General features: G+C 42.3%; 1 long non-coding RNA gene across 4 annotated transcripts in view; it reads right to left on the bottom strand.

Annotated features, from left to right (window-relative positions):
• The window catches only part of LOC309373216, a 76,662-nt gene that overhangs the window by 18,414 nt on the left and 35,041 nt on the right, over positions 1-23,207 (bottom strand). Inside the window, exon 3 of one of the 4 annotated variants that reach the window (XR_014169855.1) lies at positions 16,616-16,697. The exons of the other annotated variants lie outside the window; for them this stretch is intronic. This is a non-coding gene — a long non-coding RNA (uncharacterized lncRNA). Of the gene's footprint in view, positions 1-16,615; positions 16,698-23,207 lie in introns of those variants that run through there. 4 annotated transcript variants of the gene reach the window in all.

The raw sequence follows: 23,207 nt of genomic DNA, 5'->3' as shown, positions 1-23,207 counted from the left end.
TATTGTATTAAGTGGATCCAGTCCTACTATTGTAAGCCAAAAATGGCTTATCTCCTGAGTTTAAGCCAATAAAAACTCAGAAACGTGAGGAGTTAGGAGTCCAACGTTTATTGCAAAAGCAATAGGTTACAGCAGGATTGTTCCGCAAAACTGCAACCACGCCCAGTGGTTCAGGCAGTGGTATTTATAAAGTTTCAAACAAAGCATTTCAATTTTCACCAATCATGTACATCATGCCCTCATTTAAACATGTGCAATAAGCACTGGCAATTTTGCTGATTCAGTGTGATTACCGGATCTCTTACAATTTGTTAGTGTGCATGTTGGGAACCTGTGTTACATGTATCCATTTGCACCATGTAGCAACTTATGTTCTAAAGGTAAAGGGACCCCTGACTGTTAGGTCCAGTCGTGACCGACTCTGGGATTGTGGCACTCATCTCGCTTTATTGGCCGAGGGAACAGGCGTACAGCTTCTGGGTCATGTGGCCATCATGACTAAGCCACTTCTGGCGAACCAGAGCAGCGCACAGAAACGCTGTTTACCTTCCTGCCGGAGCGGTACCTATTGATCTACTTGCCCTTTGACGTGCTTTCAAACTGCTAGGTTGGCAGGAGCAGGAACCGAGCAATGGGAACTCACCCAGTCACGGGGATTCGAACTGCCGACCTTCTGATCGGCAAGTCCTAAGCTCTGTGGTTTAACCCACAGCGCCACCCACGTCCCACTTATGTTCTAGCTTTGAGCTATATCTTTGTGATTCACGTTTTTGCTGTATTTCTGCCCCAGTTGGGGGGGGCAACTTGCAAAATCATCCACTACGTATGGGGCCGAGTCTGGACAATAACCAACACTAACCACAAGCTGCAGCCAAGGTTTGTTAATGTATGTCGTGGGAACAAGACCATTATATACTTTCATTTCTAAAAAGGCTTTTTACTTCAACAAAGGCTCAACTTAACAGTCATTGGGTAAGAAAAGTGGTCTTTTTATGGATCAGTAACTAGTTAAAGAACAGGAAGTGGATGATGGTAATAATTATACCATCTTTGCAGTGGAGGATACAGCAGGGTCCCAGAAACATCCGTATTGGGACTGGTGCCATTTGATGTATTCAAAAGTGATCTATAGTAACAGATGTGCTGTGAGATGGCTAAGTTTCCAAATTATACTTCCAAATTATTCACGGTAAAGAAAAAGAACCTCTTCAAACCGGAAAACAAAAATAAACAAAACAAAGCAGGAAAAAAAACAAAATGGTAAATCAGATTCAATGTTAATGAAACAGATGAGGGTAAAAATTCCTCACTTCACATTGACACTGATGTTGCCTAATTCGGCAGTGACTAAACAGGAAAGAGAATAGCTTGGTGGGAAGAACAGCTCTGTGTGTGGCAGGACAGCAGTGAAAAGGGAAATTTCCATTTGGGGGATTATTAGGAAATAGAGCAAAAATTAAATAGTATTGTGATCCCTTTATGGTCTATGGTTCAACTGCATTTGGAATAATGTGAATACAGTTCTGGTTGCTCCATCTATAAAAAAGAAAAGTTGGAATAGGTGCAGAAAAGAACAGTCAAAATGATTAAGTGGTCAGAGCAATTTCCATACAAGGAAAGGCTAAGTCAGGCTTTGCCAACCTGGTGCCCTCCAGATGTTGTTGAGATACACCTCCCATCATTCCCAGCCAGCACCAAGTTGGTGAATACTGAACTAAAGTTCGGAGGCTTTTTACTGTAGAAGACAAACAACTAAAGAGGGGCATTACAAAATGTGGATAAAAAGTTTGGCCTGCTTTTTCAGGGCTCTCGGTTGTGTAACAACAGCCCCTATACTAGCCTAAAAATGGATGTGCACAGGGTGGGGCCCGCCACTGCCATCCTACTGCCCAGTGCTTTGTTTATAGGGGGGGGGGGAAAGGTGCCAGTACTCTGGGCAGTTGCCCTGGACACAAAAATTCCTTGGGGCCAGGAAAATAAATTACATGTAAAACAATTGCATGTTTTACTGGAACATCATTAAGATCTTGGTATATCATTATTGCATAATGTATGATAATTAATTGACTTGCTACAACAAGTCAACTGTACTCTCAGTACCTGACTGTGTACCACAGGGTCAAACTGTCCAACATTCTGCTGGGACACAGACTTGCGCCTCCTTCCCCAAGCCCAGCTTAAGGGAAGAAGGTGTGATGCTTTGATGGGATCAAAGAGCCCTCCCGCCTTCTTCCCCCCCCCCCAAAAGGTGTGGTACTCTGTAATGTCACATACTGCCAGAAAACAAGCACTGCCACTGCCTCTTATGTGTTCAGTTTACAATGCCTGAATATGTAAAAGGGCCACAAACAAATACATTGGTGAAGAGGTGGCGCATGGACAGCTACAGAAGCCAATGTTTCTAGAAGTTATCTTCTGTTCTAGATGTCACAGTGTGATGCCCGAAATTTAAAGCACCAGCTGGTAAGCCCAGTTTGTTCAAAGGCTTTCTAGAAGGAGTAGAGATCAGGGACTCAGCTACATTAGTCAAAAACCAGCTTTTTAAATGCGTTATAAATTTTCTTCATTTTTAAAGACTCCCCCTCCCCACATGTTTCCAATAGAAAATCTGATTGGGGGCGTGTGGAGGGAATTCTTTTTTATAATACAAAATGGTTTTTAAAATCACAATTTTCTATCTAAGAAGGCCTACAGCATTCAAGAATAATAACTCTGACATATAAAATAGCCAGAATCAAGGTATGTCCCTGCACTTAGTGAGGGATGGCATCTTAATGAGGCCCATATACAGGACATTTGTTGTTTGTGTATTGCATACATCTCAATTTCCCCAAAAACTTCCTTTTTACCAGGGAGGGGAGAGGAAAAAATGTTTATTCCCTACAGCCTCAAAATGTCCAGAAATCTGACATCTCTAAGATGGAGGTGCTTTTGGTTAATGGCACTGAAACCTTCAAACCATGTGGAAGCTCCTACTTCACTAAGAAGTTCTGGTCCTGATTTCTGTTCGTGACAGAGTGATAAAACTAAAAAGGAATTATGTCAGTTTTGGAAGGAGTTAAGTGTGAAGTTCCTGGGCTGCTCAATCCCATCAACTAATGGCAGCAGCATATGTCTTTATTGCAGTTCGTTGACTGACATTCATGCATTAGGCATGGATGCCTGCAAGGGAAAGCCTACGAATGTAGACCTGTATAGTTGTGCATTGTAGATCAGGAGGATCCCAGGGCCCAAACATGAGACCTAGGGGTGGCCCCCAGTGATGTAATTAAGCATGGCACACCAAGCATTAACCACAGTTGCCGAGAGCATGTCATTCAAGTAAAAAACCAAAGTCTAACAAATGAGCAAATATGTCACTGGTTGGAAATTAAGATAGAAACCATAGCTAAAGGCGTTGCTCCTGTGCTTGCTGTGAACTGCTCTTGTGAACAGCCAGTGTAAATGACACAATTGCCAGTCAGTATGGTATGCACTTAATTTCCTTCTAACCTCACTATCTACAGCTGCCCCCGCCCCCGCTCTTCAGCAATGCTTATGCTATCATATAGTTATACAATTAGTTACTCTTTAAGATACCACAGGGACAAGGACGCGGGTGGCGCTGTGGGTTAAAGCCTCAGCGCCTAGGGCTAGCCGATCGAAAGGTCGCGGTTCGAATCCCCGTGGCGGGGTGTGCTCCCGTTGTTCGGTCCCAGCGCCTGCCAACCTAGCAGTTCGAAAGCAGCCCCCGGGTGCAAGTAGATAAATAGGGACCGCTTTCTAGCGGGAAGGTAAACGGCGTTTCCGTGTGCAGCTCTGGCTCGCCAGAGCAGCGATGTCACGCTGGCCACGTGACCCGGAAGTGTCTTCGGACAGCGCTGGCCCCTGGCCTCTTGAGTGAGATGGGCGCACAACCCCAGAGTCTGGCAAGACTGGCCCGTACGGGCAGGGGTACCTTTACCTTTACCTTAAGATACCACAAGACATTATTGCTTGTTGTGGGGGGGGGCATTTAAGAGCTCATAGGAACATTTAACATTGGTGTTGGCATACAAATGTGCAGGTCTACCTGTCTGGCATATAAGGCTACCTGGCACAAGTGAGGAAGGCACAAATTAACCTTCCCAGTCTTTGCTTTAAACAGAAAGATGCAGAAATACACAAACTTCATTCCTCCAAGCTTTGTGTTTAAAACATGGGATTTGATGGGGAAATTGCAAGGACCTGTTTTCACACCAAGAACAGCACTTTCCAAACATCTGCTTTATACACAGACACAATATATTCCACAAACTCTGTGTTTCAGACATGTGGGAGTGGGGGGGGACTACTGGGTTATCATTAGCACATGCCCATTTTATGAATGAATGTAGCTGTGAATCAATATAGCTTCTGTCAATCAATATATCAATTCAGATTTTAGCTTGGAAAGCAAACTCTGCCATTTTTCTTAAACACCTCCCCTTCCATCACTCCATTCTTTCCCATATCCAAATTGATGTCTTGTGCACACTGCTAGGGTTCCCAAGTGGATTATTGGGAGGGGCTGCCCTTGAGGTGGAAAAAGGGGAGGGAACACACTGGAATGAGGCAAACACACTAGGATGAGATTGGGATCTTGGAAGCTTTTTCTGTTCCTCTGTCTCCAAGGCAGCCCTCACCCCACCTACCTCTCCCTGAAATGATCTATCTAGTCTCTACTCCACTTCAAATGAAAATAATAAATGCCTCCTCCTCCACTCCAGCTTTTCAGCACTAGACTTCCTCAGTCGGTATTCAGCCTCACCTCCTCAAACTCGCTCAGGAAAAACAAAGGGCCATCCATGAGTTGCTGTGGGTGGCAGAAGCAGCAGGACTTAGCTCCTGCTCTTGCTGTGCTCTGCTCACCTCTGCAGCCCCACACCTTGTGCCAGGTGTACATGCGTAGTCATAACCTGGACTCTTGAGCACAGCCCAGTCCTTTCTCGTCCTCTGTGCTCCTTCCCACCACTGAGGCCTGGAGACAGAGGCTAATTGGGACAGTAGAGAAGGGCAGACATACACACCCCAGAGCATCTACACAATCATTTGCAGAGATGGGGGTTAATTGGGACGGGGAGGGGAGGAAAGGGCAGTCCCCTTCCCCTGCAAGTATATGCAATATTTTTCAGCCAGCTCCTGCTGGCCTGAAGCTTCCAAGCTGCATGTAGTCTTCTTGATTAATTGTTGTTGTTGTTGCTGCCACTTTCGTCCACCTGGAGATTCAAGCCCTTCACCTACCACCCGGGGTGTGGGGTTAGGCAAACCTGGAGACTCCAGGTCAGCCCTCCTGTCTGGTAATCCTAGTGCATTGATTTCCATTAGGAATAGGGCCTTTATGGTAGTGGCACTCCATTAAGGCATTAGCTTTCCATGTATTTACCAAACTCCTACGATCAGGTTCACAGAATGCACATACAGCCTATATCCATACAGGTCTATGCAAGTGGGCCAGCAGTTAACCTATTACTGTACATACAAACCAAGGATTTGTTTTGTTTTGTTTTACTGCAGCTATAATGTTTGCCTGAACTACTTTATATTAATACTGCACATATTAAAACCTAGAAATAACCATCCATTAATAATTCCTGAAAACTATTATGTGGTTCAATTGTTGGTGACTGTTAGCAGTTTTTGATCCCTTTAATTCTTTCAGTCATATTTATTCCATAAACATTTTGCGCTTTCCCCATGAAATTATGCCATCCAGATACACAATATTTTTATTGCACTTACAATTGGATTTTCTTTGAGATATTTCTCTGTGATTTTGTATGTGTTTGCATACTTTCAATAACTGGAATATGTAGGGAAGGGGTTGATGTGGGGACCCAACTTGGACTTAAACAATTCTAAGCCTTTTGATGATTTTCCACATTGCATCTCCCATGAAACTGAGCAATGTGTAATTATAGTAACACAACATGTGTTCATATTTTGTGGGCATGATCTGTTTTGGTTCTCCAATTTTGAACTCTCACTCTTATAGCATATATGTAACAGAATAAAAGATGACTGAATTAAATATATGGAGGGAAACATCTCAACCAATTCTTCACTTCTGGAAAAGGTTAACATATTCAACCCTTTAAATTGCTAAAAACTATTCCATTAACTAATTTTGGCTGCTGCCCAAACTTGCAGAATTGGTGTATCCTTCCTTGTGGAAACCAGATATTTTGTTCAGTTTAGCCTGATGCTGCAAGCCTATACTTACTTAGAACTGAGTCAGCTCCTTTGACTCCAATGGGACATACAGAACAAGCCCATTGTGTCTAGTCAGCATTGAATCGGATTGAGTTGAATGGGATTTACTTCCTGGTATTTAAAGGATTGCAACATGCACCAATAAACTTGTTTGTCACTCATTCCCTCTTCTAGGAGCTATGGGAACTGCAGTTTGGATGAAAGGGATCTCAGGATTTCTGAGAATTCCTCACCAAACCACAATTCCTAGAATTTTTTAGAGGGGAGCCATGTCAGTTACAGAATTTAATCCAAATTTGCAACATCGATTGGAGATATTTCTGCAGTGCAAATGTAGTTGCAGAATGGTAGTATAGGCAACTGGTTCTGAGCCTGTGCAATTAGAAATGAAAAATTACAATCCCAGGACTCTTTTTAAAATGAATGCATTCATGAAACATGCCTTTTTTCATATCTAAGTATAGCTTGTGAGAATACATCTGGGGTTTGCTTTTAAAGAAAAGATGTTCTTCTGCTGACTGCCTTATACTGAATCAGACCATTCGTCCATCCAGTTTTGTATAGGCAGGTTTTAGGCAACAATTCCATGGTCTTAGGCAGGGAGATATCAGGGACATTCTGAATGCAAAACAGATGCTCTACTCCCAGGCAAGAATGTATAGGATTGATCGTTTTATCTGGATGGAGTTTCCTGTGGCGGCATGTTCTTGTTTACAATAATAAAGTCATTGTGCAGCTTCCTGACCATTGAGTCTCCTAAGCCTTTGTGACAGAAAGGATTTTTTTTTTGATGGAGGAGCATTCTGTCATATAAGCCTCACCTTGTGGGACTTCTCACCACCTCACAGAACTAAGCCTTTGTGACAAGCCACTAATCAAACCCAAGATCACAGCTTGTCTAACAGACAACTATTTTAGGCAGTCATGGCCTCACAATTAACCTTGCTCTTTATGGACCCTCTCTGCACTCCAGGCTAAGCATTTAAGACCCATACAGCTGTGCCTCACGTGAAGTATGGCTCTCGGTATATCGCTGAAATGCTTCTTCAATACTGGAGTTTATTTAAAACAGAAAGATCTTGGAAGGCTTTGCAAAGCAGTGCAAATGACCAATTCATACCACTGAGCTACACTGCTGTGAGTGTAGATTGAAGCAATTAGTATGGAATTTAGCATGTTGGTCATGTGATCACTCCAGCACATCTTGAAAGTAAAATTCAGCACATGAAAGCAATCCAGCCCAAAACCTGCTTCAGCACATAGTACAGCAATAACATTAAAATTGTGTGTTTTTTAAATAAATAAATTAATTTCCGGGCAGCACCCTTGTGTCTTCAATATGTAGACATCTTGCAGGAGAAGCTTTCCCTAACACAAAGGTGGGGAACCTGTGGCCCTCCCAACGTTGCTGGACTACAACTCCCATCATCCCTGACCCTTGACCATGCTGGCTGGGTCAGATGGGTGCTGGAGTCCAAAAACATTAGAAAGGCCACAAGTTTCCCAGCCCTAACATGAGGCAGCGTTGAGAACAGCTTCATTGACTGACTTTTCCTGTTTCATGTAGCGGTTAAAGTACAAAAGCACACACACACACCTTGTGACAGCTACATGGCAGGCAGACATTTCTGAAATTAAAGTGGTATTTTCCCCCCGTCATCAAATCTATTTGATGGAGAAGCACATTACATTTTTGCCTGTCATACAGCTGTGAAAAGTGTGAGGTGGCATGCATGATGCACATTGTCAACACTTAAGAATTTCACTCTCTGAATAGGATTGAAATATTCTTTTCCTGATAGGTTTCCTCTGCCTTCAACGACTTCACATCACACAGGTGCTTGCAGGAGCTGCCTGGACAGGGGCCACAGACCTTTCCACACTTCCCTTTTATAGTGGTGTTGTTGCTGTTTGATCTGATGTTTTAAAGAGTGAATTTGGGGCTGAGTGTCTGCACCTTTGGTCACATGTTGCGACCGCTTTTCTCTCTTCCACACTACTGGCAACCCTGCACAGATTGGGACCTCAGTACCTAACAGAATACTTCCTCCTATATTCACCTAGGCATACCTTCAGGTCATCAACAGGCCCCTTTTCAGTGTGCACCCTCCTAATATTATTATTATTATTATTATTATTATTATTATTATTATTATTTGCTTGTTACTTAAGGTCTGCAAGCAACTTGCATTAAAAATATAAGTACATTAAACTATTGAAAAAGAAAAGAAGGAGAAACATGCGAAACATTAACATTTTTATAACTACTGTTTGGAGGATGGCAGGGCTTTTTTTGTTGTAGCCCCCTAGCTGTGACATGTTCTGCCTAGCAAATCATGCCTGGTGCCCACATTGTTATCTTTTTCAGATGAGGACTTTTCTTTTCTCTCAGTTCTGATTTTAAGACCCCACAGCATGGTTGGCAGTTTGGTTCAATGCTGTTGTATGTGCTTCTTTGGGGGCTGATTTTGTATTTGGTTTTTTAGGCTGCTTGTCTTTAACCTTATTGTGGTTTTGGTGTAGTGTGCAGTGTATTATAGTTTGGTTTTATTGCAGCATGTTTTTGTATTTTATTCTTTGTATTCTTTATTATGCCTGGATAATTTATTTTATGGGGTGCCTCATAAATATAATAATTAGATAAATGTACCTCTTCTGTGTTTATTTTATGCTGCAAGTCCACCTGGAAGTGCTTTGCCATAAGTGGCAAGCTATAAATAGAATAATAGTAGTAGTAATAGTAATAGATCTTGCCAAAATTGCAAGACACTAGGGGTCAATTTCTAACATACGCAGTGCATACACAAGGAAGGAAGGAAGGAAGGAAGGAAGGAAGGAAGGAAGGAAGGAAGGAAGGAAGGAAGGAAGGAAGGAAGCTGTCAGAAAATATCAATAAAGATACTGGTTTAGATCCTAAGATGTTAACTTAAGGCAAAACATGGAAGGAACATCTCCCATACCTCACTTCCCTCTGCCTCCACCTGAGTAAAAGCCATAACTCAGTGTTGGAGCATCTGCTTTGCATGCAGAAGGTTTGAGGTTCAATTCCCATCACTTCAAGATAGGCCTGGGAATGTTCCATCTGAAACCGTGGAGAGCTAATTTCAGTCAATGCAGGCAATGTGGAGCTAGAGGGATCAATGGCCTCAATATAAGGTAGCACCCTATGTCCTAAGTAGGGTTGCCATATTTTGAAGAGCAAAAAAGAGGACACATTTGCCGACTTCTACTTTTAACTATGGATCGCTATGACAACTCTACCCAGGAGAAAGAGGACACATGACAACACTACATGGTACTCATGAGATGGTTTGTAGGAGGTGCAGGAGACTGCTGGGGTGGAAGAGATGAGAAACTTTCTTGCCTTGAAGGAGGAGAGGGAATATTGTTGCATCAGGCAAGCAGAAATCCTTGCATTGATGGAGTAATCTGCTTAGCACTATATATATATATATATATATAAGTTAAATATTTCCTCCCTTAATATTTAACTCATATTTTTGTTTGTGTGTTTTGAAATGGTTATAAGTGATAGCATATATTTTAAATATTTACATATATTCTAAAAGGAGAAATATATATGCCCTGATGCTTATAAAATTATTATTTTTTTTATAATATTTTTATTGGTTTTTACACATATCAGAGACAATACAAAACAAAACACAAACATCAAAAACATACAACAATAATTTGACTTCCCCATACCTTCCCTTCGCTACATCCTTGTTTTGCCATTTTTTCGAGCAACTCATCAGTCAGTTTTTAATCAAGTCCCTTTTAAATTTACTTAAAGTTTAAGATTTACAGCTGTAATTCTTTGTTTCTTACCCCTTGACATCTTATCAGTCCACAATTTTACGATAATTTTTAAGATATATTTTAAATTTCCTCCAGTCCTCTTCCACTGTCTCTTTCCTCTGGTCACGGATTCTGCCGGTCATCTCTGCCAGTCCCATATATTCCGTCACCTTCGACTGCCATTCTTCCAGAGTAGGTAATTCTTGCATCTTCCAATACTTTGCCAACAGGATTCTTGCTGCTGTGGTTGCGTACATAAAAAATGTCTTATCCTTCTTTGGTATCAATTGGCCGACCATGCCCAAGAGAAAAGCCTCCGGTTTCTTTACAAATGTCCACTTAAGGACTTTCTTAATTTCATTATAGATCATTTCCCAGTAGGCCTTAATCTTTGGGCAGGTCCACCAAAGATGATAAAAAGTACCTTCAGCCTCATTACATTTCCAGCATTTGTTATTGGGCAAATGGTAGATCTTTGCAAGTTTGACTGGGGTCATGTGCCACCTATAGATCATTTTCATTATATTCTCTTTCAAGGCACTACATGCCGTAAATTTAATACCGGTGGTCCATAACTGTTCCCAGTCAACAAACATAATATCATGACCGATGTCCTGTGCCCATTTAATCATAGCTGATTTCACCATTTCATCCTGTGTGTTCCATTTCAGCAGCAAATTATACATTTTAGATAAATTCTTGGTATTGGATTCTAACAATTCTGTTTCTAACTTTGACCTCTCCTTCTGAAAACCAAGTTTCCTGTCCTGCTTAAATGTCTCATTTATCTGACGATAATGTAGCCAATCTCGAACTTTGTGCTTTAGCTTCTCAAAACTTTGAAGCTTCAGTTTTTCACCATCATATTCTAAAATTTCACAATATTTGGGCCAATTAGAGTCCATGTTAAGTTTTTTCACCGCTTTCGCTTCCATTGGTGACAACCACCTAGGGGTTTTACTTTCCAGTAGATCCTTATATCTATTCCAAACATTATACAATGCTTTCCTGACAATATGGTTTTTAAAGCTTTTATAGACCTTTACCTTGTCATACCACAGATATGCATGCCAACCAAAACTATTGTCATATCCTTCCAGATCAAGAATGTCTGTATCTTCCAGAAGTAGCCATTGCTTCAACCAGCAAAATGCTGCTGATTCATAATAAAGTCTTAGGTCTGGCAGGGCGAAGCCCCCTCTATCTTTTGCATCAGTTAAAATCTTAAATTTTATTCTGGGCTTTTTGCCCTGCCAGACAAATTTAGATATATCTTTCTGCCACTTCTTGAAGCAGTCCATTTTGTCTAGAATCTGCAACGTCTGAAATAAAAATAACATTCTTGGCAATACATTCATCTTGATAACAGCAATTCGGCCTAACAAGGAAAGTTTCAGCCTAGACCATATATCTAGATCTTTCTTTACTTCTGACCAGCATTTTTCGTAGTTATCTTTAAATAAATTCACATTTTTAGATGTTAAATTTACCCCCAGGTACTTAACCTTTTTTGCTATTTCCAACCCGGTTTCACTCTGAAACCTATCTTTCTCCTCATTTGTTAGATTTTTTTCCAGCACCTTTGTTTTCTGTTTATTTAATTTAAATCCTGCGACCTGGCCGAATATCTCCATTAATTCTAAAACTCTTTTGGTACTAGCTTCTGGCTGTTGCAAAGTTAACACTAGATCATCTGCAAATGCCCTTAACTTATATTGTTTAGTTCCGACCTGGATGCTTATAAAATTATTAGTCTTTTTGTTCTTAATTTGCACGTGGAACCAATTATCTGAGCACTGCTATTTCGTAGTTTCAGTTCTGCACAAAGACCTGTAAATACTTCCAAATGTTTGCTCTTTTCCTGAGTGTTTGTGTCCCGTCCCGTCCTACCCCCCCCCCCCGCCACACACAATTGTTCTACTATAAATAATGAATGAAAATGGCCAAATTATCTCCAGTGAGTGAATACGCGAATGACAACGATTAGACTTAAAGCCCCACTTTAGGGCTTTAAGTAGATATAGTTCCCTTTTAAAAGTTCAGGTTAAATAAACATAGGAGCATATCTTTTTCTTTATTATATGAAGAAAGGTCAAACTGCCAAAAGATGTTAACAAATGCTTCTTTGCTTGGACTGAATGCTCCAGTTAATCACAGCAACAATGCAAAAAGTAATAATAATACATTGATCAAAGATTTATAAGAAATGAAGTCGTGAACTACTTTAAAGAAAAGTCTTTGTAGAAGATGAAACTTAGGGAAACCCTTTCTAGATCAGACCAAAGGTCTATCTAGCCCAGGAATCTGTTCTTAGAGTGGCCAACTATTGCTAACATTGCTGGGTTGTTGTTGTTGTTGTTGTTGTTGTTGTTGTTGTTGTTGTTGTTATTGTTGTTGTTAAAAGCACCCATATTTTGGGGTTCATGCTACATATTTAAGTTGATATTCCAACCATATATTCCAAGCACCCATCACAAAAGCAGTCCCTGCCCTTCCCTCTTCAACCCCCTTCTGGATCTAGGAGATAGCGGGGTGGAGGATAGTGAGGAATCTACTGGTCTGTTCCTTGCCTGATCAATCTCTTCCAGCATGGTTAAGAGTGGTGGACTCGTAATCTGGGGAACTGGGTTTGCTTCCCTGCTCCTCCACATGCAGCTGCTGGGTGATCTTGGGCTAGTCACACTTCTCTGAAGTCTCTCAGCCTCACCTCACAGAGTGTCTGTTGTGGGGGAGGAAGGGAAAGGAGATTGTTAGCCGCTTTGAGACTCCTTAAGGGGAGTGAAAGGCAGGGTATCAAGTCCAAACTCCTCCTCCTCTTCTTCTTCTTCGGGGGTAGTGAATGCTTCCCTCTGTGAGGGAGCCTTCCCAGGCCCACTGAAAGATGTGGTCATTAAACCGCTTCTTAAAAAAACATATTTAGACCCAGCTAGGCTGGTGACTGGGAGTGGCCGCCAAGACCATATAACACCGGTTCTGAAAGATCTTCATTGGCTCCCAGTATGTTTCCGAGCACAATTCAAAGTGTTGGTGCTGACCTTTAAAGCCCTTTAAAGCCCATCATCCAGCCCGGCCACTGAGGTCCAGCGCCAAGGGCCTTCTGGCGGTTCCCTCGCTGCGAGAAGTGAGGTTGCAGGGAAACAGGCAGAGGGCCTTCTCGGTAGTGGCACCTGCTCTGTGGAATGCCCTCCCAGCAGATGTCAAGGCAATAAACAACTATTTTACTTTTAAAAGACAACTGTTGGCGCTCCTGTTTAGGGAAGTTTTTAATGTCTGACGCTGTATTGTTTTTAATATTCGGTTGGAAGCCACCCAGAGTGGCTGGGGAAACCCAGCCAGATGGGCGGTGTATGAATAAATAAATAAATAAATAAATAAATAAATAAATAATCATCATCGTGTTATTCTTCTCAGCCAGCGGAGATCCATTGGTTCCCAAGGCACCCTCACCGTCATCATGTAATGGCACTGGGCCCAATTTGGGCCTGATCACTTTGCCAATTCCAAGCTACAATAGCAAATTGCTTCTCCACCCACCACCAACTTCGTTATACCCCACCTGTTTGTTAGTAGCCAGGGTTAGGATTACACCATTATTCCCCAGGATCGACCCAAGGATACAAGTGCTGATACCAGTACTGCCTTTATCTGGAAGAGGAAGAGTGTATAAACTGAAGATTTTCTCAAACTAGCTTTGAGCTTCTTGGGTTCTCTATGCAAAATAGAAGTTCTGGTGGGGCCTTCTTCACTCCCCCTCCCACTGACACTTCCTGCCATATGTCTGATCTTTTGATCCCCTGGAGATGGTCCCTCTGTTTGCAGCCTAGGCCAGGGCCTGTCATGATCTGCCTCTTTCCCATGTATGCCTTGTTGGATAGGCCTATGAATGACGACTCAGTAAAGAGAATTCCTTTGGTGAAGTTTACAAAGGCCTCCTGCAGTTTTCTCACTTCCTAATGAGGATTATTAAATCTTCTGAGTGAACACAGGTAATTTTATGTGATGTTCTTTTTCAAAATCTCTCTCACCAGCAAACCTCCATAAATCCACTTGTAGATTCCTTACAATACAAGATATAAATTCTTAATGTTTTGCCAGTTTCGGGGGCAGTGTTAGAAAGAAAGAAAGAAAGAAAGAAAGAAGGAAGGAAGGAAGGAAGGAAGGAAGGAAGGAAGGAAGGAAGGAAGGAAGGAAGGAAGGAAGGAAAGAAAGAAAGAAAGAAAGAAAGAAAGAAAGAAAGAAAGAAAGAAAGAAAGAAAGAAAGAAAGAAAGAAAGAAAGAAAGAAAGAAAATTAGTTCACCCCCATGAAATGCACCCAGAAGATGAACAGATGTGTTGAGAAATCTACTAGAGAACCAGATTTCCTGAAATTAGGGAAGGGCCAGAAACCCTCACAAACCAAAGATGTGAACTCTAACTTGCCAGGCAAATGGAAGAAATCTGTGAAAGATTTATTAGGCGGCAAAGGAAAGGTTCCTGAAGATAATATTGCAGTGTTTGTGGGCTGCTGGCCAGCTTCAGTAAACGAAATCCCTCTCACGTGTTTATAGGAAATGAGAGATAGGGCATTTTGGGCTGAGGGCAGCTGGTGTTTTGGTTCCAGAGAAATATTTCCATACTTTTTAGAGGCCAGTCATACAGTCCTGCTGCCAGCTCTCACACATATGACTTCAAACTAGAAAGGTAGTTTATGCTACAAAAGGTACAGATGGGACAGACATTTGATTCAATTCACATTAAAAATTGAAGCTACCTAACCTGCGCTTTCTGAAACAATATGTAGCCTTCCTCTGAAATGTGCACTTCCCTGAATTTTGCAGTGCAGTTCTCCAGCCAAGCAATGTGTACAAAAATGCATATATTAGGGTAAAGTACGCATAGAAGTGCATGTATGAAAAATAACAATGAAAAACGCATTATAAGAGATGAAACTGCTTTGCAAAAATGTAAACCATTTTGTGAAAGGGTGCTTTGGGGGGATGTGTCCTCCAAATTGGGACAATCAGACCCATGCTCTCTCAAGCAGCCCAGCTGCAAGCAGTTCATGACATGGAAACACTTTCAAATCTTACTATAATGTGCTGACGGTTTCGTTGCTACCATATTCTCACTTCTGTGGAAATAGTTTTTTACGTGGACATGAACTGGAAAATTTTGATGTGTTAGAAGTAAGATATCAATGAAGAGATCTTCTCTGCCAGCAGTTGCTGCCATGGCATTGCTCTGATATTCTACTATTCTAATGCATGGATTCAAAACTCTTTCTGAAAGCTCCACTCCCCACTTATTAAACACAAGTGAGATGCCCACCAAGAGGCAACTGAAGCTCATCCCATGCTGGGACTAGCTGGAGGGAAAGTGGATGGGGAGGAGTGGCAAGATATCCCCACATGCTCACCATCCAGCAGCAGGCAACTTCTTCACCCTGTGCTAGGGCTTGTGTAAAATTTTAAAAAAGGTTGGGGAGGGAGGGAAGGAGCAGTGAGGTACTTCCAGCAAACTCAGCCTGCTGTTGCCCACCAGTCAGGTGGAAATGGAGGAAATTTTCTGAAGGAGTCGCTCAATTTGTAGGGGGGGTAAGAGGCAAAAACAGAGAGGTATGTAGGTGATTTGTTCAAGAGAGGGAGAGTTGTATTTGAGGTGTGTGTGATGAATGAATTGGGGGGGGGGAGGATTTATTAATATATGAGTACCAGACCTCATTTTTACATGTGTACATAAATGTATAGACTGTACATACACAAAGCTCTCCCATACCACCAATAGGCCAACTTTTCCAAGGTTTTCAACTGCCCAGAGAGAATTATGGTGGGTGTTTCCAGTCTAGAACACATGGTAAAGGTAAAGGGACCCCTGACCATTAGGTCCAGTCATGACCGACTCTGGGGTTGCTGTGCTCATCTCGCTTTATTGGCCAAGGGAGACGGCGTACAACTTCCAGGTCATGTGGCCAGCATGACTAAGCCGCTTCTGGCGAACCAGAGCAGCGCATGGAAACACCATTGACCTTCCCGCCAGAGCGGTACCTATTTATCTACTTGCACTTTGATGTGCTTTCGAATTGCTAGGTTGGCAGGAGCAGGGACCAAGGAACAGGAGCTCACCCAGTCGCGGGGATTCGAACCGCCGACCTTCTGATCAGCAAGTCCTAGGCTCTGTGGTTTAACCCACAGCACCACCCGCGTCCCACACATGACACCATTGTTAAAACAGTTCTTATATTCACTCACTCCACTATTGTTCCACCCTGGAACTCAATACTCATAATTCCCTTACTGACCATCTTTTCCCACTCTTTCAGGTTTTGCATTATCCCAACACAGTGCTTCATATGCAAAAACTTACCTTCCACTAACCTTTCTATTAGTAGAGTACTACAGTGGCTGAGAAACTGCACTGTTAACCAGGATGTCCCTGATCCATGTATGTCCCTTTTGCAATGAAATTACCAGGCTTCTTTACACAAAACACACTGCATCAGCTTCCACACTCGCTTACACCACAGTGTTGATACAGAACAATGCTATGCATGTTTGCTGAAAAGTCCCTCCCTCTGTGGTCAACAGGCCTTACTCCCATATGCTTGTAAGATTACAGCATACTCACCTACATGATAGGTTTGTGTAAAGAGTTGGAATAAGGTAGTGCTTGTGGAGCTAGGGCTGATGGGAACTGCACTCCAAAACATCTGGAAAGCACCAGGTAGAGGAAAGATGCTTTAGACTGTGTTCAAAGTGGTCAATAATAATAAGCAAGCTAAGAAGTATTATAGCAGAAATTAGCACATCAACATGCCTTAAAAAATGAGATCGTGTGAATTCTTGAAGGTGAAAGCTTTTGTGTACTGCCCGAAAATATAAGAACCAACGAACAAAGTTGCAACAGAGACTTCTTCCCACTTGCACAGAATAAGTCACCCCAGCCAATACATTCCTTTCCTGCACATTTTTCAGAGTTCAGAGAAATGTTATTTCATTTTGTATTAAGTTATTTTAGAGTCAGCAGATTCAGTTAGATCCATCCCCTTGCCATTGGACGGCTTTTTATTCTCTCTCTCTCTCTCTCTCTCTCTCTCTCTCTCTCTCTCTCTCCCCCTTTCCTTTTTTTCTTTTCAGAAGCAGTGCCAAATTGCCAATAAGGAAAACTGAGGATATTTTTTTAATATAAATATGTATTTATTTTGCAGTAAATACTTGAGGGAAATGTGAAGGGCTGTAAGCTAGATGGCAGTATAAGATTACATTTAGCCTGTAGTTATTTACTGACAGCTGAAACCAGTTCATGAGTAAACTGAGTTTCATAGAATCAGAGTTGGAAGGGATCCTAAGGGTCATTTAGTCCAAACCCCCTGCAATGCAAGAATCTCAACTAAACCTTGATCTGGCTGGCTTTATTACAAAATGCTCTATTGATAATTGCATGCTATTCTAATAACCTTGTAACAACTGATAACAACATAATAAAAACTCAAAGTGCCTGTACAAATCTAGCTTTAGGCAGAGAGTATATTAACAGAGGTTATGTTAGGAGAACAAAGTTGTCTATTTTGGTAATCAAGCTTCAACCAAAGCAGTTTTACAAAACTTTGCTATAACCTCTGGTTAATCAACTCTTCAGCTCTTAAGCTAATTATGAATTATTGGGGGGGGGTATTCCTGCTAGCAGGGTTACAATACTATTGCACACCACTCCAATCTCCAAATGATGTGAGATTTTAGGGGTTCCAGGCGCTTACCCAGGGTTTGTGTTTCCTTTGGAACGAGGGACAGAAAAAACTGTGATGTCTTTATGATATAAGGTTTATTCATACATATATACAACCTGAGTCTGTGATGGAAGGGTTCACAGCATTAACACCCCAAAACACGCCTTGTTTCTCCCATAGCCACAGCCTTGGATTCCAGCAGAAATCAGACATGGTGCGCTGTCTCTCCCTCTCTTTCTGACTTCTAGCTCACATCACTCCAAACTCTCTGCCCTCAACTCTGGCTTTGTCTTTCTAGCTACCCATGAGTTGAGAAAAGGGCCCCACTCATTTGCCATCTCACACAGAGTGCTTTCTCTTTGTTCCCCTCAATGGCTCGTTATCCAGGCAATCACCTCATCAGGAAGCTAGCCTGTCTCCCCCCCCCCCCCACTTGCTGGATCCAGGGGTTAGAAGGGTCTCCGCATGCAGCCTACCCCCCCTCCAACACATAACAATATGATAGGCTTAGCTTTATAATGGGAGAGAGGAAGACATAGGGAAGATGGTATTGAACACGTTATAGGTGCTTTGACTGACTTTTTGTATGGGGTTTCAGGAATATAGGAATATATATTTGGTCACTGATCCAAGTGATTCAATAGTGTTGACACCAGCTGGCAGCAGCTCTCTATTGTTTCAGCCCTACCTGGAGACACCAGGGATTGGTAGTAGTGTTCTGCTACTGAGCTTCTACATCATGGAGAGAGCTTGGATTAACATATCCACAATCCTTCTGAAACAAGGTGATTTGAGTTAGTCAAAATTACAGCACCAGACACCCATTTTACAGCTAGGCATGTGGAGTTTTGTCCACACAACATGTAGCCAATTCACATTTTTGGAGTAGGGCCAATATGAAGTAGAAAGTTTTCCAGGATTAACTGATCTGCAAATGAGTTTCATTTGGTATCAATGATTCTCAAGTGTTGTGCTGGTGTTCATATGTAAAAAATAAATAAATCAAAGACACCCTCTGAGTCCAAATTCCACTATCCAAAATGTCGGCTGTCACTGCTCCACATTTGCCTCTTGCTAATCAGCCTGCATGGTGGAAGGGTAAAATTCTGCACCGAGTGTAAAAGAAACACAGGTAGCCTCCTCTTTTCAAGTGTAAGAGTGATGTGTGCCACTAGCTCTGAAATTTCCCACAATACAGAAATTTCCCACTAAGGAAGTCCCAAAGCGGAATCATAAAGTTGATAGGCTACAGCACACACACCCCTTAAGAGCTTATCAGGAGGTAGATGACCAATATGGAAGCAAGGACAGTGTAGCACAGGTGGAGCCAAACTGGCTCTAGTGCATTTGCACCATACTGATCTCGTTGTTGCCTCCCCACCCCTCCCCTTTACCTCTCAGTAAGCAGCAACAACACAACTGCTCAAAGGTTCGGTGACTGGTGTCATCCTACCACACCATCTGCTACCGGTCAGTAGTACTTGGCTGAATAGGGGCTGCCACCTTTTTACCCAAGAATATGGAATGGTGCAAGTCTTGACATAGAATCATTTCCATGGAACTCCCTGGAAATGATTGTCCAGCCTTAGTGCATGCTGTTTGTAATTCTTCATTAACTCAACTTCTGTTTGTAAGATTTAACAAGCTCTCAAGCCTCACAAGAGTATACATAAGCTCTTTCTTTCACCCAGCACTCAACCACTAAGTGCACTGTGGAATCAGTTTAAAAATAATATTATTTAGACATGTGTCTTATAAAAACATGAGCAGAGTCAATTTCACTGCTGACTTAACTCCAATTGCTGTTTATCATCGTTCTGCTGTGGGTTTGCTGTGTGCTTCATTGATGTTGAATTTATTTGTTTTAAAAGGTGTTACTGATTGAGAGCTGCCCTGATGGAAAATCTTTTTAGAAATAAAATAAATAATCTATCTATCTATCTATCTATCTATCTATCTATCTATCTATCTATCTATATCTATCTATCAAAAAGAACCACTGGCTTGCTTTCTTTTGTTGGATATTATAACAATGGACATAAGGAATACATTCTCTGGAGTCCAGATGTTATCTCATAAAACTAAGCCCAGTTTGCTGAAGTTAGATCAATTGACTTCCATGTCAAAAGTACAATTCCTGACTTTCCTGACTGCAACATTTGGAGGCAATCTCCCTGTCACTGTGATAAAGTTACAGTGCAAACCTAACACATGTCTACACAGAAGCAAGTCCCATTGAGTTCCAAAGAGCTTACTCCCAGTGGTTATATGATTACAGCCTTAGACTTCATTTTCACTATCCGGCACGCCAACTGTTTCAACCCCCTTGATACATATATATTTAAGGGGAATGGGTCCCCTCAATCTTCAGGTGGCCCTGCATGCGTCAAGTGTGACATCCTGCATGCATCGCACATGTGTGACGTCACACATGCAATATGTGATGCAGATCTAGTGGCCAGATCCTCCAGGGTTCTTGTGTCGCACGTGACACGTGACACACAGCAAACACACAACACACACCAGCACCCAGTACCCCAACCTTGGGAGCAGCCTGGTGCCTCTGAGCATTTAAAGCACCATTATAACACTTAAACACGTTAAACAGTTATGGCTCTCACTGCCGCCACTGCCAGGAATCCTAGGAAATGTGGTCTAAGGGTGGTGAGCATTGTTAGAAGACACACACACCATTCCCCTCTCAGGGTAGAGCAGGCATAGGCAAATTCGGCCCTCCAGATGTTTTGGGACTACAACTCCCATGATCCCTAGCTAACAGGACCAGTGGTAAGGGATGATGGGTATTGTAGTCCCAAAACATCTGGAGCTCCCAGTTTGCCTATGCCTGTGGTAGAGCTTCCTAGGAAGAGGGGTTGATTGTTAAACCACTTCAAGAATTGTAGCTCTGCGAGAATGAATAGACGTCTCCTCAACTATCCACACCCTTAACAGGCTACAGTTCCTAGGAATCTTTGGGACATGACTGTTTAGAGTGGTATAATACTACCTTAAATGTATAGTGCAGTTGGGGCCTGATTCAAGGTGTATGTAAAGGGCAATGCCAAACTGTCTCACTAGGAAACCGGGGGAGAAAAACCAGCATTTTGTTCAGATACATTCAGCCATACCCTTCAAGCGTCCCGGTTTTCCTGGGACATTCTTGGAATTACAGGAGCCATCCTGGCTTCTAAACTGATCCCAGAATGTCCTGTTCCATCCCCCCCTCCAGCGCTGCTGCCACCAAGCTCAGAGAGGAGAGTGAGCTGGCGCTTGCAGCCGGCACTTGCAGGTGGTGCTTGTGCTTGAAGTAGGACCCTTGTGAAGTGGAAACCTCATGAGTGGGAGAGTCAGTTCCCCACTGGAGTGGAGGTGGTGGACACACACAATGCTCTTGCCAGCCCCACTCTGCCACAGTGTGGGTGGAGGAAGTAAGGAGGGAATGAAGTGAGCAGCTGTGGCAGGGAAGGAGGCCCACTGACTTGCACACCCAAAGACACATGTCCCACTTTTCAGATGAAGAATGTTGGAGCTTGTTGTTCAAAGGGCTTGTTGCTAAACTTGCAGAAACACCTTATTAAGTTTATACACTCACTATCTTGGAGAAATGTGCAGAATCATTAACAGCCTCAAGGGAAATGTTTTTTTCCAAAGCAATGTATTATTTGCACGCAAGAGAGCAGTGTTGTATTAGAAACCAGAACAAAGCGAGTGAGGTATTAGAAACCAGAACTGTTGATGGATCAGTCATAAAGCTACAAAACAGTGAAAAGTTGTCTCATAATATCCCTCTTGCGGTCAAGTTATTAAACTGTGTGTGACTTTGGGAGTAATAATGACAAGCCTACCTATATAATCCTTTATAGAATATTCAGTATTCAGATATGCAGATGACACAACCTGGATAGCAGAAAGTGAGGAGGAATTAAAGAAGCTTTTAATGAAGGTGAAAGAGAGCATAAAATATGGTCTGAAACTCAACATCAAAAAAACTAAGATTATGGCCACTGGTCCCATCACCTCCTGGCAAATAGAAGGGGAAGAAATGGAGGCAGTGAGAGATTTTACTTTCTTGGGTTCCATGATCACTGCAGATGGTGACAGCAGCCACGAAATTAAAAGTCATCTGCTTCTTGGGAGAAAAGCAATGACAAACCTAGACAGCATCTTAAAAAGCAGAGACATCACCTTGCCAACAAAGGTCTGTATATTAAAGCTATGGTTTTCCCAGTAGTGATGTATGGAAGTGAGAGCTGGACCATAAAGAAGGCTGATTGCCGAAGAATTGATGCTTTTGAATTCTGGTGCTGGAAGAGGCTCTTGAGAGTCCCATGGATTGCAAGAAGATCATTCTGAAGGAAATATGTCCTGAGTGCTCACTGGAAGGACAGATCCTGAAGCTGAGGCTCCAGTACTTTGGCCACATCATGAGAAGAGAAGACTCCCTGGAAAAGACCCTGATGTTGGGAAAGATTAAGGGCACTAGGAGATGGTTGGACAGTGTTCTCGAAGCTACCAATATGAGTTTGACCAAACTGCAGGAGGCAATGGAAGACAGGAGTGCCTGGCGTGCTCTGGTCCATGGGGTCACGAAGAGTCAGACACAACTAAACAACAACAAAAGAGTATTCAGTGCACTTCACATATCTCAATAAAACCTAACACAATGACCCTCCAAGATAGTATCAGTAGTCTTATCCTTCTGTTGAGTTTAGGCTGAGCAAGAGTGTGGCTTGATTAAAACTACAGATATAATTGGAGCTGAATTGGGGGGGGGTCATGTTTTCACAATTCAATCTCTCTTTACAGAAGTGTCCCTATATGTCGACTCCCAGCTTGGGAGAAAGGCAGGATATGAATACATTAAATAAATACATCCTGGGAATAATTTGGCTCCGCTGTGAAGTGTTTGCGTATAACAGACCACCACAATACAAAACACGCATTAAACACACTGTCCCCTGTTGTTCTTTTCCAGCTTCCATTTGGCATGTATTTGGAGGAATATTTGGAAAGGGCCAGCTCTCAATAAATCATAAACATTTATTATTTATTTGTGACATTTCTATGAGTCACTTCGTTGCTAAGAAGTGTCTTTAAAGTACAATGGAAAATCATGGGCATTAGAAACGCAATATGAAGAGCTTGTCAAAAACGAGTCAACAGCATCCAAAGAAGTGCATGCCTAACCAGTGGCATGCAATCAGTGGACATGGGGGACTAGATTAGTCCCCTAAATGTTGCCAGGAAATTAGAGTGTTAAAGTATTAAAGCCTGGCACCTCCTTCCCAAAGCCCAGAAAGCTTCTGCCCGGCTTAGGGAGGGAGGCACAATGCTCTGACTCATCCAAGAGCCCTCCCACCACCTTCCCCAACAAAACCCCACCCTTGCAACAGCCTCATAGGGTCAAGCTCTGCCAGGAAACGTTGCTGTGCTCACTAGGCCTGGCCTCCTAGGCTGTCTTGTTTCTTTGAATAAACAGTTGACTTCACTGAA

Source organism: Podarcis melisellensis, assembly GCF_964234715.1.
Source record: "Podarcis melisellensis genome assembly, chromosome: 6".
Classification (NCBI taxonomy): domain Eukaryota; kingdom Metazoa; phylum Chordata; class Lepidosauria; order Squamata; family Lacertidae; genus Podarcis; species Podarcis melisellensis.
Note: the sequence above shows the minus strand (reverse complement) of the source record. Positions and strands in the feature narration are given on the sequence as shown.